The sequence below is a fragment of the Equus caballus genome, chromosome 21 (genome assembly GCF_041296265.1).
Source record: "Equus caballus isolate H_3958 breed thoroughbred chromosome 21, TB-T2T, whole genome shotgun sequence".
Classification (NCBI taxonomy): Eukaryota; Metazoa; Chordata; class Mammalia; order Perissodactyla; family Equidae; genus Equus; species Equus caballus.
In genome coordinates this window covers 53,989,682-54,003,614 of record NC_091704.1, presented here as the reverse complement: position 1 = coordinate 54,003,614, position 13,933 = coordinate 53,989,682, and the positions used below count along the sequence as shown (strand labels likewise).

Below are 13,933 nucleotides of genomic sequence, written 5' to 3'. Positions count from 1 at the left end.
AAACTCCTTTTCTATGCAGGTGTATGTTTATTATGTGCCCATATCTGTTCTTTCATTCATTCCTTTATTCCTTCATCAAACACTTAGACTTACTGAGGTCTCCTATATGCCAGCTGCTAGTAGAGGGTCTCCCTGATGGGGTTTGCACTTTATTTTGGAAGACAGACAATATAATGCAATGTCATGTAAGCTGAAGCAGGTCCTATTCAAAGAAAATTAAACACGAATAACAGTAAAGATAATTCTTCTGGGGAAGGAAGTGCTATTTACAGCCAGTGGTTAGAGAATGCTCCTCCAAAGTAAGGACATTTAAACCAAGAGCTACAGGAGGTAAAGGGCGAAGCTGGGTAAGTGCAAAGTCCCTGTGGCAGGGATGAATGTAGCCTAATGAGATAGAAAATGATGGGGTGGCGGGGCTAAGCCAGATATTGGCTTTAAACCATGGAAAGTACTGTGACAGTGATATTGGATGGCTTACTTTTGGCTACTGTGCAATGAATTGGGGGACGGGGACAAAAGTAGAAGCAGGAAGACCAGTTTGTAGATTGAGACAATAGTGGTTGGAACACAGGGAGCTATGGGGGAGGTGAGCACTATATATTACCTAAATATAATGCTATATTTAGACAATGAAGCTATGGAGCCAGTGGATTCAATATTGGCACTGAGTGCGGGGGGAAGGGAGGAAAGCAAGGCCTCAGAGCTAACCCTAAGCTCTTAAGAAATTAAATAAATAATTATAGAATTTACTGAAATGAGGAAAATGAGTGTATTTAGGTTTAGGTCAGGAGGGGTAGAAATCAAGAGTCTGGTTTTGACCATGCTGTGTATAAAATGATTATTAGAAGTTGCTATGGACTAAATTGTGTCCCCCCAAAATTCAGGGGCCACATATGTTGAATCCCAATGTGATGGTATTTAGAGATGGAGCCTTTGGGAAGCAATTAGATGAGGTCATGAGGATGAGTTCCTCATGGTGGGATTAGTGGTCTTATAGGAAGAGACACCAGAGAGCTTGCTCTCTCTCTCTCTGCACCAGCACTAACAAGAGTTCATGTGAGTAAACAGCAAGAAGACAGCCATCTACAAGCCAAGAAGAACACTCTCACCAGGAACCTGAATCAGCCAGCAATTTAATCTTGCACTTCCTAGCCTCCAAAATTGTGAGAAAAGAATTTGCTCTCCTTTAAGCCACTCAGTCTATGGTATTTAGTACTGGTAGCCTGAGCAGACTAATATAGTTGTGCAAGAAGAACTATCGAGTAGGCATTCGGAAATTGGAGTCTGATGCTCAGCATGGGGATTGGAGACAAAGATATAGATTTGGAAAGAGGCATTCAGATGGCATTTAAACCTGTGCTACTGGATAGGATTACCTCTTAGGTGAGTTTCTATATAGAAAGGTGAGTAGGGCCTAGGACTGGGATCTGGGATAGGCTAAGTTTCTACTTATAGATCTGAAGACAGAGAACTCAGCAAAGGAGAAAGAGAAGCAGTTAGTGACAGAAGAGTAAAATCAGAAGGCCTTGACCAGCGCTGGGAAGTACTTATGCAGAAAATAATCTGAGTACTGGAATTGTCGCGTTTTGAATTTTGATGGATACTGCGAGAATTCCCTCCAAAAAGATTCCACATTTTACAATCCAGCCAAAACTCTCTTAAGATCAGCCTGTAATTTTGTAGTGTGATTGTGTCTTTTGAACATGCCTGACTGTAATCTATGTTTGTCAAAAGTAACACCTGTTTGACAATATCTCTAATTTGGAGGTGTGTGTAAACTTCTGGGCTGGGGCAGAACACACACCCTATATTTTCATTTATACAGTTGTTTTCCTCATCACTGCTGTTATATAATAATAAGCATATAAAATTCCTTATTAAATAAACATGTGAAATAATGAGATTTGAATGTATTATAGAATAACTATCTGTTTAATATGGCTGTTACAATTTCTATTATTTATGTTTAGTATACACAAAAATGAACTGTATTTGCTCTATTATCTGACACAACTAATTCTGGCTACAACAGTTACATTCTAATACTGGACTTCCTTCTCTGTTAGGATCTAATAATGGTGACCTCCTTTTAGTAGGCAGTTTGGCGTAAATACTGGATGCTGACTAAGATAACTAGATATCTCACTGTGAGACATCATTCTGTTTCAGAAAATTATTCTGGGCTCTGCATTCTTGCTAAGTAAACATATAACAAAGCCTCACCAAGACCTTACTTTTCACTTTTCAATCACTATCCTATTGCTAGTAATTAGGGAAGAGTCAAGTTTCAGTAAAATCTTGCTTTTAAATCTGCCTGAAATCACATCATTTGCAGCAAGTGAAATAAATATTGACTCACAAAGTTGTGGGAGGACATTTCACTTTGGATACATTGTTATTTGCTTGTTGCTTCAAGCATTCCCATATCCTGCTCCTCAGAAATAGTTTTAAATGCATCATACCATTTACTGCTAATGATAGCACTCCAACACTTTTTTTTCATTGGAAGAATGGAATCTATTAATGTTAATTTTTTCTACTTCTCAGCATTTACCAAGCATTTGTATCTCTATCACTTATGTTTAAAAGTATTACTTTGGATAAATTAATTAGGATCACATTTTGGTTGATTATTTCCTAACAATCCTTTTTGACATTCAAGATATTTTAATAAATGTCAAAATGTCAGCTAAAATTCTTTGATATTTGGCTTTTGAATACTATTTCACTTGGATTATTAAAATTAATGACATCTAATTGTTTCTTCCACCTCTGCCCTGGATATTATAAATTTTCATCTTCTCTCTGTTGGTTCACACACTTGGGAGCTTCCTGGGTGAAATCTGAAACTGGCCGCCATAGAGGAGGGCAAGGAGGGACTGAAGAAAGAGGCAGGCCACTCCAGATTGATAGGTAGAAGGTTTAACAAACAAGGGGACTTACACAAGAGGCCTGTCTTGGGTGGCTGAAGGATGAGTAGATCTCTGCATCTGCCCACCAGAATCTTAGAGGCATTAACTGGGGTCAGTCAAATATTCAGTCCAGATAGTTTCAACAATACCTTACTCTCTCACGGCTGCGTTCCTGAAACAGCTCCTGGTGTGGGAATGGTGGGCAGCATGTACGTTCCAAAGACAGGTGAGGTGGTAAGAAACGTCCAAGTGCCCAGGTCCAGCTTGCAGGTCAATGAGCAGTCATGCCCTCTCAATGACCTCCTCCAAAACTCTAAAACCTTGATCCAACATTTATTTTCCTTTCTCTTTCTAATGATTTCCACCTCATCTATTCACATGTTCAAGTCTCCAGAAAAAACACAATCCCACAAACTTCCCTTGACTCTCTACTCTCTCTCTAGCTACCTCCTAGTCTCCTCTTTGCTTGACTTGTAAATCTTGAAAGATAATGGTAAAATTTTCATCAATCTAAACTTCACTGATTCTTTAAATTACCAGAAACATCCATGCCTGTCTATTGAAAGTGTTCTTGCCAAAAATAAGTGGAATTTTTTTTTTTAGGTAAGTGACCTGAGGACTATTTCCATCCCAGCATGTCAAGTAAATTCAAGCACACAACAAATCCTGGCCATTACATATTTTCATCTAACCCAGCAGGCCAGCAGTGGCTGTAGTTAATCTCTAACAATCTAGCTTGCTATATGGTCATAGAAGTTTAAAAGGAGAAAGACTTGACCATTAGTGAGTATTGTCTATGAAGTAATATACTAAATCAAGAGAAGAAACCAAGAACCAAAAAGTAACCTGCCCTAAAGTGCCCACAGAATAATTCTAAAAATTTGGATTCAAACCATTGTCTGACTCCCAAGTTTTGATCTTTCCAAATCATGCAGACAATGAATCAAGACTTTCATCTTTGCACGGAGAAAAACATTCTTTGTATGCTATAATAATTTTCCAGCAAATAGGATTTATAGAACCCACTGATTATATGGCACACTTAAGGCATAATCAATCATACTTGCCACTAGCATAGTATTTTGTGGATAAGTCTATATTCACAACCTACTATGCCCTAATGCTTAACTACTACTTTGTACTTGGAACTAAGTATGCATCATTCAGCCATCTGAATGCATAGATTTAGGAGTTAATATATAAGCTCTGTATTTCTCTAATGAGTACCTGTGCACAAATTGTGGCCTCACCTTCTCTCACTAGAATCTTCGCACATACATGCATGAGATGTACATATTTTAAGAAGAATTTTACATTGTTCAATAACATACTCCTCATATTCCCTTATACTCAAGGTAATATAAATGCATTTATAGCGTAATGACTTATTCACAGAGCAAGGGTTATGAAAGAATACCATAGCCCTTTATTTAAAAAAATAACTGAGGCACACTGAAGATTTAATTGATCCCTTGATACCATGAGCTGTAACATGATAAAGTGATAGAAATGTGAATGAAGCTAAACTCATAAAAATAGTAAACCTAGGCCCTGTTTTCAATAGGTTAACAAGTGCTTATTAAATTATGAAATAATGAATAATTGAATAAATGAATTCTTAGAACATTTATCCAAGATCTCACAAAAAGTAGAATAACATTATGTGAAGTTCATCTGCTATTTGATTTTTCAATAGTCATAACTTTCTCCTAGCCTTTTTTAAAATGTTACTCCATAGTATTAGTCATCTTATCACATGATGCTTAAAAATAACTTTAAGTAACTACTACTGACATTCAACACAGGCAGCATTATGCACATTCACACACACACACATTTTCCTTTTAAAATTTCGTGATGACATATGACCCTTTTAGCACAGTAATTCACAAAAAAAAAATGCAATTGCCTTCAAGCCAAAAGTTAAAACGCTTTTAAAAGCTATAAAAATGTAAATTGTTCAATTATCATGTATTAGCAAAGTAAAAGGAAAAGTTCCCAGTACAAATAATAAATTTTCATTTCTTATTTAATGAGTAAGTTTATTTTCTTTTTCTCCATATAAATTGAGCCTATTCATAAAAATAAGACTCAATATTTGTTAAACAGAAAAGGAGAAATAATTTTCACACGTAATATAAATAGAATCATGAATTGATGCCACATTATAATCAAAATGTTATCTATTGATGTGGTAATGCTGACATGGTAATACAGGACATAATTACTTTAAAAACAGCTATAATTTGTTAAAAGACTAAAGGAATAGTATCTTACCTTAAATGAGACATCTGTAATCACACTTTTCCTTTGGAAGTATGAAGACATTTATGACAGAGTCTACTAGGATGTTAATTTATTGTACAAGTCCTTAGATTTGATATTTTTACATGAAAACATGGCTCACTTCTGAAGAGAACCATCACTGTATGCATCCTCCTATCACAATTATTTGATAGATTTAATGATGTGACATCTAAAAGGCATAGGTGTGAAAACACAGTAATATTTCACATTTCATGTAAGAACAGTTTAAGCAGACTATTTGCAGTTCCATTTCATCAGCACGAGGGGTTTGATGTTCATCACAGTGCATTTTAAGGGGTAGGAGTGACAGATATTCTTATCAACCACAAAATGATAAAACCTAAATGATAAATCCTTGATTGATTTCAACCAATATCACAGGCTATTACATGAAATACGTTCTGCCAAAATACCAGATGCGAAAGATGCTCAGTCTTAGGAGATCAGTTTAGTGCTCCGTCCTTAAAGGATGCAGTCATATTGAGGTATAAGTCTGTCACATGAAGCATTAACAGGGATTTTTTCCATAAACTAAGCAGTTTTTTTGCTCCGATGAGAACTTAATATCATCCCACATGTAGGACAAATGACAGCTCCCTCCCGTAATAATTCAGCTCCCCCTTTTTGTGGGAATTATCTAAAATGATCAAATCACTAAGCAGATCAGTGGAAGGAATGAGATCCAGCAGGAAAAAAGCATTCTTGGCTTGAAAACTTCCCCCTACTGCTTGAAAATGGTATACAGGAGAAGTTACGAATCCAGAAACTGGAGATTTGCTGAACACAACACAAGAGAAATTTTTTTTTTTTAAAATGGGGAAGAGACTTAACAATGGCAGAATTAAACTTGGAAGTTAGTTTTTGAAATAAAAGCTTTTAATGAAGGAAAATATATTTCATTTTGGAATTGAATTCAAGTTAATATGAAACCTCTTTTTAGTCCAGTAGTTTCTATAGCAGGTGGAGGAATGGAATCGTCCCTAGATCTTCTTACTGAATAAGCTGATGAGCCAGTTAGTGAAATTAGTTAAGTGGAAGCTCCTACTTTGTGTGTGGCAACGCTCTCGAGCAGTCAAAAACAATTAGTCAATCAACTGCTTATGACTTGGAAAGAGTAACCACCTGCCTTTCTTCTGAAGAGAACTTCTGCTGGAATCATGGAAATATTTACGATAAAAACCTATTCAGTTAAATTCCTTTCTAGAAATAATAATGCAGACATAGAAGTTGACATGATTCTCAAATTGCCTAGGATAATTAATGAATAAGTGATGCCATTTAATGAGGCTCAATATTTCTGTACCATTGTGTGTCTGGGTGCTATTTTATAAATCTTAAAACTAATCAAGTGTGCTGCAAAGAGATGCAAACTAATATCTGCTTGACATGGTTAGATTTCCATGTTTTGATCATGTATAGTGTAATCTGAAACTGTAAACATTTTCAGAAGCTACTCTATTTAATTTTTTTTCCTCCTCAGTATGTAAGGTAATTTTCTAGCTGAGCAGTTTGTGAATGAGCTTCAAAATACCTGATGAGAAATTGAGAATCATGACATGGTCACAGAATCAGCCAAAAGTATGTCAGTTCCCTCCCCAGAGAGTACAGAGAAATATGTCTATGAGAGACATCAAGCTCCCTGAACTACACAGCGTCTGAAACGACTGTGATGCCCATGGAGAGAGAAACAACTGATGATGTTTAAAAAGAAAGTGCTTGTAAAATGCTGAAAGTCTCCTTGAAAAATGATTTACTAGCATGCCCTATCTTGCACATATGTCTTCCTTTTTAAATGTGCCACCAAATGATTAATACCCTTAAGATAATTTTGAAATGCATATTATATAACCCGCAGCAGAGCTGGTAATCTGTACCTCTTCCACTTGTCCCAAATTAGTTTTGTGGTAGGGAACTCATATAGCTGTACACCGAGAGCGAGGATAGCTATTAAAACAGTTCAATTGGTTTACGGTTGTATTTTTTCATGAAGAATGAAGTTTTAAAATGTACATATCTTAATAAAAATCAGTGGAGAAGGGTGTAGCGGTGTTACCCTATATTAACAAAAATCAGTGGAGATGGGTATTTACAGAAGCTGTTTGGAAATAAGGTATTAATTATTTTGTGTAAAACTGGCTATCAATAAAGCCATTTAGAACCTAACCAATTGAGCATCTAGCACACATAATTATTTTCATTTGAAAATTCAGCCGTGCGAAGTAAGGTATACTAGTGGTTAAAACATTTCTTTCCCTCCCCTTTTAATTTAACCTCTCGCTCTGGAGACTGGAGACTTGTTTAGAACTTATCGAAGTTTCCCAAAGCAAAACCACGCACCAGTTCCTAATTCAGGTGCCAGATCTGTGTGCAGCCTCGCTCAGCTTCTGACTATGCCAGGCAACACTTTATTAATCATGGATGAATTTCTGTGCATGTGCCCTGGAGCGATCACACACGATGCAATCCCAGTCAAAAAAGGATGCCTTACCTGGTGGCAGACACGGCAGCTGCAGGAGCAGCAGCAGAGACGGCAGCAGCAGGATGCAACAACCCCGGCTCGCACGGAAGGTGAGACCTTTCTCTTTCTCTCCCTCTTGTTTTCCTTCTAAATCACTGTAGCAACAAACTGCCTTGCATTTTGTCCCCGTTTATTCATAGAAGGTTCTCCAAGCTGGGCAGCCAGCAGACACCACTTTCTTCCTGGAAGAGGCTGCCTCTCTTCTCAGAAACGCTTGGACCCCTCTCTGTGGCTCCCTCCACGTTTACCCTTCAGATCAATAATCCTCTCCGAGCGGCTGGAGCTCAACTGCAGCGGAGAGCGGCCAGCCAATGGGGGCCCAGGATTCCCTCCCAGTCATCTCCCCGCCCTCAAAACAAAACACAGCGTGCCTTTGACACATCATCGAGTTGTGAAAAGTAATTGAATCCTATATTTGAAATTTATCTTGTTTGTTCTTTTCCCCCCTAGTGTTCGCTGTAGAATGCTTTGAATGAATCGAAGGACTGCACAGCTCTCAGAACACTCGTTAAAGGATCTTAGGAGTGAGTGAAGATCCGGGCTGGAAAAGTGAGAGCACCTGGCTTAGGTAGCGCCTGGAGCTGGTGTGTAAATGCTCGAGGACTGTGGAAAATCAGAGAACTATCAGCTGGGAGGCAGAAGGCTTCGGTTCTAGTCCTCACTCCACCTACCTAAGTAGCTTGATTCTTTTCTCTTGGGGAACAAGAAAATCAAGTCCATTTTACTTGAAAGTTGTCTTACTCTCTAAATTTTGTCGGAACAAGAATCAGCTGCTAAGTGATGCTATCTACCTTATTCAAGCAATTTCTTCTAGTTTATTTACCTGTGTCTATTGAACTTGATCCAGATTCTACAGGCAACTGAAAAGTGTTCAGACTATATAAATTCGTCTCGTTTGTTTAATTTTGGCGTATTTATTTATTGTAAGATTTTTTAAATTAATATAAATTTCTCTTAGTGAGGGAGTTTGTTAGCGATTACTTGCAACTTTACAGAGTACTATAATGATCAAAAAACTCTTATAATGAAGAGTAACACTGTTGTAAACAATAATATTACTTCCTCTAAATTCCAAAACCACCAAGCATGCTTTATCCATGGTGATCTTTCTTTATATTTCTGTTTGTTCACAACCTCTGGAGTTCCCCAAGGTGAAATTTGAAACTGGCCCAGTGCACTTAGGGCAAGGAGAGACGGGAAAAGAGAGGCAGGCCACTCCAGATTGGTGGGTGGCAGGTTTAATGAGGAAGGGAACTTACCACCCACTCGACTGCTAGAATCTTAAAAGTTTATATAGAGGCCTTAACGGAGTTCAATCACATACACAGTTCAAATGGTCGTAAAAGGGTATTACTCTCAAGGCTGCAACCTTGAAGTGGCTCCCAGTATGGAACAGAGACCAACTGTATGTTTCAAGTACAGAGGAGGCAGATAAGGAGCCTCTAATCCTTGAGATCCAGCTCACGGGTCAATTGGCGGTCACGTTCACTCAATGAGCTCCAACAATTTCACTGTTGAAGTGCTAAGTATTGAGTAAAAATTTACTTAAAAAAGTTCATCAGGAAATCATTTATTTTCTCTCCAAGAATCTAAGTGACTTTATCATTTATATGTCAAAGAATGCAGCAATATTTGAGATCATCCATTTAACCTAAGTATATAAAAAATCTCAGGAGTACAAAATGTCTGTGCAGTTTTAAATATTATACATAAGTACAGGTAGGATTGGTAGCTTGAACAACTACACAAATAAGAATCTTTTCGATGTCACTGTTGAATAAGAATAAAATAAATGTGTCTTTCTGAAATCTTTTTCTTCCACTGAAGAAAGACAAATGGGTTGATGCATTTGGTGTAGCCAAGCTTTGTGCATCGTGACAAGTTGAAATAGCTTGGGGAGACTTTAAAAACAAAACAATTTTGTTACCTGTCCATCATATGAAGGAGGCATGGAAAAGCCTAATACTTACAGCACTGTATGCTGTGTCGCTATAAAAAGGTGAACGATAACTTTGTTGTAACTCACTCCTGTAGGCAAGAAAATTTTATTCAGGGCATTCTCCGGCTAAGTGTAGTCACCAGGCTCTCATGAAGAAAGGAATATGCTAATGAAATGAAAATAATAAACATTGTTTATTTCTTTCATAATAAAATGTATTCAATTCTTTGAATTCATTTGTTAATCACAAATAACAAGCCATTGACTACAGAATATTGTCTTTGTTCTATTGGTCAACAGTTTTTGCACGTGTGGTCCCAAGACCAGTAGCAAAAGCATTACCTGGGAACTTAAGGAAAAGGCAAATTCTCAGGCCTTTCCTCATTCCTATTGAATCAGAAACTCTAATAAGAGTGGTATCCACAATTCCATGTTTTAATATCCCTTCTGATGATTCCAAGGCACCCTCAAGTTTGAGTCATTGCTTAAGGAAGGGGTCTGCGAGCTACTGCAGCACAACAGTACCTAATTTTGTAAACAATGTTTTATTGGAGCACAGTCATACCTATTCTTCCCGTATTTTCTATGATTTCTTTTGCACCACATTGGCAGAGTTAAGTAGTTGACACAAAGACCTCGGACCTGAAGCCTAAAATGTTTACTGTCTGTCTCTTTAAGAAAAATCTGCCAACCCTTGCCTAGGGCATTATAAGATGTGCCATATAATTAGTACAGATGGCAAGAGTTGAGAAAGAAGTGACATTTGAAGATGGGGTGGACACAACTGGATTTATGAAATCAATGGGATTTGGAATAGAGTGAAAACGATGATGTGGGAAATTATATTAGTGTGCTTTTTACAGATTTTTACTGTTCTACCCTGGGGAAGCAATTTACTTCTTTCCAGTTTTGGTATATGACTGGCTTTGAAAGATGAATGAAAGAGAACATTATCATTTCCAAGTAGAATATTGAAGAACAAATATAAGGTTGTACCCACTTCATATAGAGGCTTTCCTATCAGCCTGGTCTGTTGAATGAAGAGAACACTGGAGTCTTAGCTGTCCTAAAATTGAAACTGTAGCTTAAAAGGGTAATAAAGCTTTCATTTGTAAGTTACTGAAATTTGGGAGAGTATGTTGCCACCCAAGAACCTAATCTAACCTGACTAAAACAAATAAGTAGAATTAAAGGAATTAGAGGTAAGAAACCAGTGCTAAAGCAAAAGTGATGACTGGGACAAGGTATTTAATGGGAAACTCAAAATCATTTTGAGGAAAGAACAGTAATTCTTTAGCAATGGGGAGCCATGGAAGGCTGTTTAGAAAAGGAATGACATCATCAAAATTATAAGAAGATTACTCTGTTGGCAAGGGAGAGAGAGAAAGACAGTAAACAAAAGAAAATTCATCACAAGGCTGTGAAACATTAAAGCATGATGTAATATGGGCCAGAACTCAAGCACTGTCACCCTTGTACCTACATTCAATGACTCAACAAGTTCCATCAACTAGACTTCCTAAATACCATTAAAAGCGTCGTTTCATCATTTATTTTATCCACAATTGTCATTGTCTTGATTCAGGCTTTCACCTGTCTTCCTTGGAAGTTTGTAGCCATCTCTTAATGAGCACCTCTGTATCCTCGACATGTCTATTATTGGTCAAGTATAGTTTTGCCTCACAACATTTCCAATCTTACAGAAGAGGATGAGGAGACACAGAAACCAGGAGATCCTTGTTCAAGCAACAAAAAGAATAACTTGGGCTCAAAAGTGACAAACATCGCTTCTGTTTATATTTCCTTGGCCAAATAAAATCAGACACATTGCTAAGGGTGATGTCAATGTGACAGAGACATATAACCTTCCTAGAGGAAGAGAAACATTGGAGAATAGTATGATCTACCACATTCTCCTCTGATACTAAAACTAAAAGATGAGGTTGCCTACCAGGTGGATAGAGATCATATTTTCTTTACCTTTGTTTTGCCATTTCATATCTTGTACTTATTGTTAAACTGAAACAATTTCAAACAAACAAGACGAATATAAGAAATTGCATAAGAATAATTGAGATTTTATTAAATGTGGGTGCAGACAGTAGAGAGAAGGAAAAAAAATCAGTGCTCATTGTTTTAAATCTGGGAGATTATGCATCCTTGCTGGTATTCTCTTTAGAGGATGAATCAAAGGCCCGTGAGCACGTAGTTTACGTACCAGGTGATCTCCAGAACCAGTGCAAAGGGGCCTGATCAAAGTGGCAGCTGTGTATAACATGGCTTGGTTCCACAGGGATTTCCAGAGAAGTATACAGAATACCTCCAAGAATTTTCCAATCAAAAGGCTAGAAGCTTCCTCCTTTTATTGATCTAGGCTGATACATACACATGTAGACACAGTGACTCCCATCATTCTTTTCAGTGTAAAAGGAGCCTGTCCTCAGCAAGGACAAGCTGTGCTCACTTGAGGGATTCACCTTGAGTAAAAAAGTGGATCACAACCACATGGGTCAGTGCCTCTCAGCTGCAACTGAAATCAGGGGGTCCAAAAAAAGTGTAAGCTTCTCGTCTGATATCCTAAGATAACAGTTACGTCAATAACAAAGGGCAAAAGGAGAAAGTAAACTTATAAAAATGTCGTGTCAAATATTCTGGGATTCAGATCAAAGCAGAAGACCCAGATTGTCCAGGGTGAGCTGATGATTCAAAATAACTGGACAGAGCCTACTGCCAGAGAATGTAGCAGGAAATAAGAGATTTGACTAGTCATCCAATAACAATAATAAAACACTACAACAATTATTACTAATAATAAATGGGCTAATATTTACTAAGCACTTACTAGATGTCAGGCATATTATTTCACTATATGTTTCACTTATTATATCACTTATGTCAGGTTAAATATTTCACTTATATTTTCATAGTGCGTGTGAAGGTGGTAATATTATTTTCTCCAGTTTACAAATGAGAAAACAAAGTCATGGAGAAGTTAAATAACCTATAATGGTCATAAACAGAGTAATCAGTGGAGTCAGGATTTGAATCATGGCAGTTGAACTCCAGAGCTCATTTTCATAATCACTAAACTCTAATGCTTGCCTCTAATATTGCTTTATGGGTTTTGATTTCAACGGTGGGAGAAATATTGATTCTTAAGAAACAGCATTTTTCCCCTCAAAAGATGACTGATATTTTAATAACCCATTGAACGAATAATTGTTGAATTTTACAGTGTACATTGCTTTGTGTTAGGGGTGAATGGTGAATGCAAAAGAGGAAACCCTGTAATCTCTGTAGACTCAAGAAAAAGCCTTGGGCCACAGAAATTTACATCAACTACATATTTTGCCACCAACTATATGCAAACTAAATATTCTTACAACAAAATAGTGTTTTGTCCCAAGATTATAAACGCATCTCCATTATGAACAGAAATAAATATAACATTTGAAAAGGAAAAGATGCAATTAGCAGAAGCCTTTGTCACAAAACAGCAAACTTCAGACTCAGCAAAGGGGCGAACAGGTGATCAGACCTATTCAGTAATTGTCTTACTATCTTGATTAGAAGTGTACATGGAATTCAGTCTTATATGGAAGGAACTAATTTTTAAAGACCCTGTGTGTGTTTGACATAAATATTACTTCATTTAAATCTCACGACCATAATGTAAGAAGATATTTTTATTGCCATTTTATAGGTGAAATAACTAAGGCTCAGAGGGGAAATATCCTGTGCTCAAGGCCATGCAGACAATCAATCAGTCAGGATTCAGTATCATGATTCATATTCAGTGTATCTCATACTAATACTTTTCTTTTTTTTTTTCTCAAAATGACACATGCCCAAACTGAGTTATTATTTAGCACCACCTGATACTAATACTTACTCTTTAGCCTGTGAACTGCCATCAATCAGTAGAATCTCAGCTCGCACCTTCCTACCACCAGGTACTCCTGACAATTGGAAAAACTCTGGTTAGGTATATTTGGGGGACAGCCCCTGGTATTAGTGAACATGTGAAAATGAGAAACACAAGAAATGTGGGCAATACTAATATGTCCTAAAGTTGATTGGGAACATCACAAAACATCACTGGGTTTTAAGGGTGCTAAAAGAGTACAATTTGAGTAAGTAGAAAGATTCACATATTCAGGCTCAAAGCTTCTGCAAATCAGCCTGGTTGGGGTATAGGACTTGTGTTATGGCAAATTAATATGTATATTGGTTCAACATATGTTAGATCAACTATAA

The 13,933-nt window shown here is 37.2% G+C and overlaps 1 protein-coding gene and 1 long non-coding RNA gene across 7 annotated transcripts in view; one reads left to right on the top strand and one right to left on the bottom strand.

The window, feature by feature from the left end:
- The window catches only part of CDH12 (cadherin 12), a 937,014-nt gene extending 928,662 nt beyond the window's left edge, over nt 1–8,352 (bottom strand). The window contains exon 1 of one of the 6 annotated variants that reach the window (XM_014734929.3): nt 7,708–8,352. The gene's annotated coding sequence lies outside the window, so the exon portion shown is untranslated. The remainder of the gene's footprint in view (nt 1–7,707) is intronic. The other 5 variants (XM_070245950.1, XM_070245953.1, XM_070245951.1 and 2 more) reach the window with 5 other exon arrangements.
- On the top strand, nt 7,586–9,908 carry LOC138919732 (uncharacterized). Its single transcript, XR_011430191.1, has 2 exons — nt 7,586–7,787; nt 8,188–9,908. It is a non-coding gene; the product is annotated as an uncharacterized lncRNA (long non-coding RNA).
- The last annotated feature ends 4,025 nt before the right edge of the window (nt 9,909–13,933 follow it).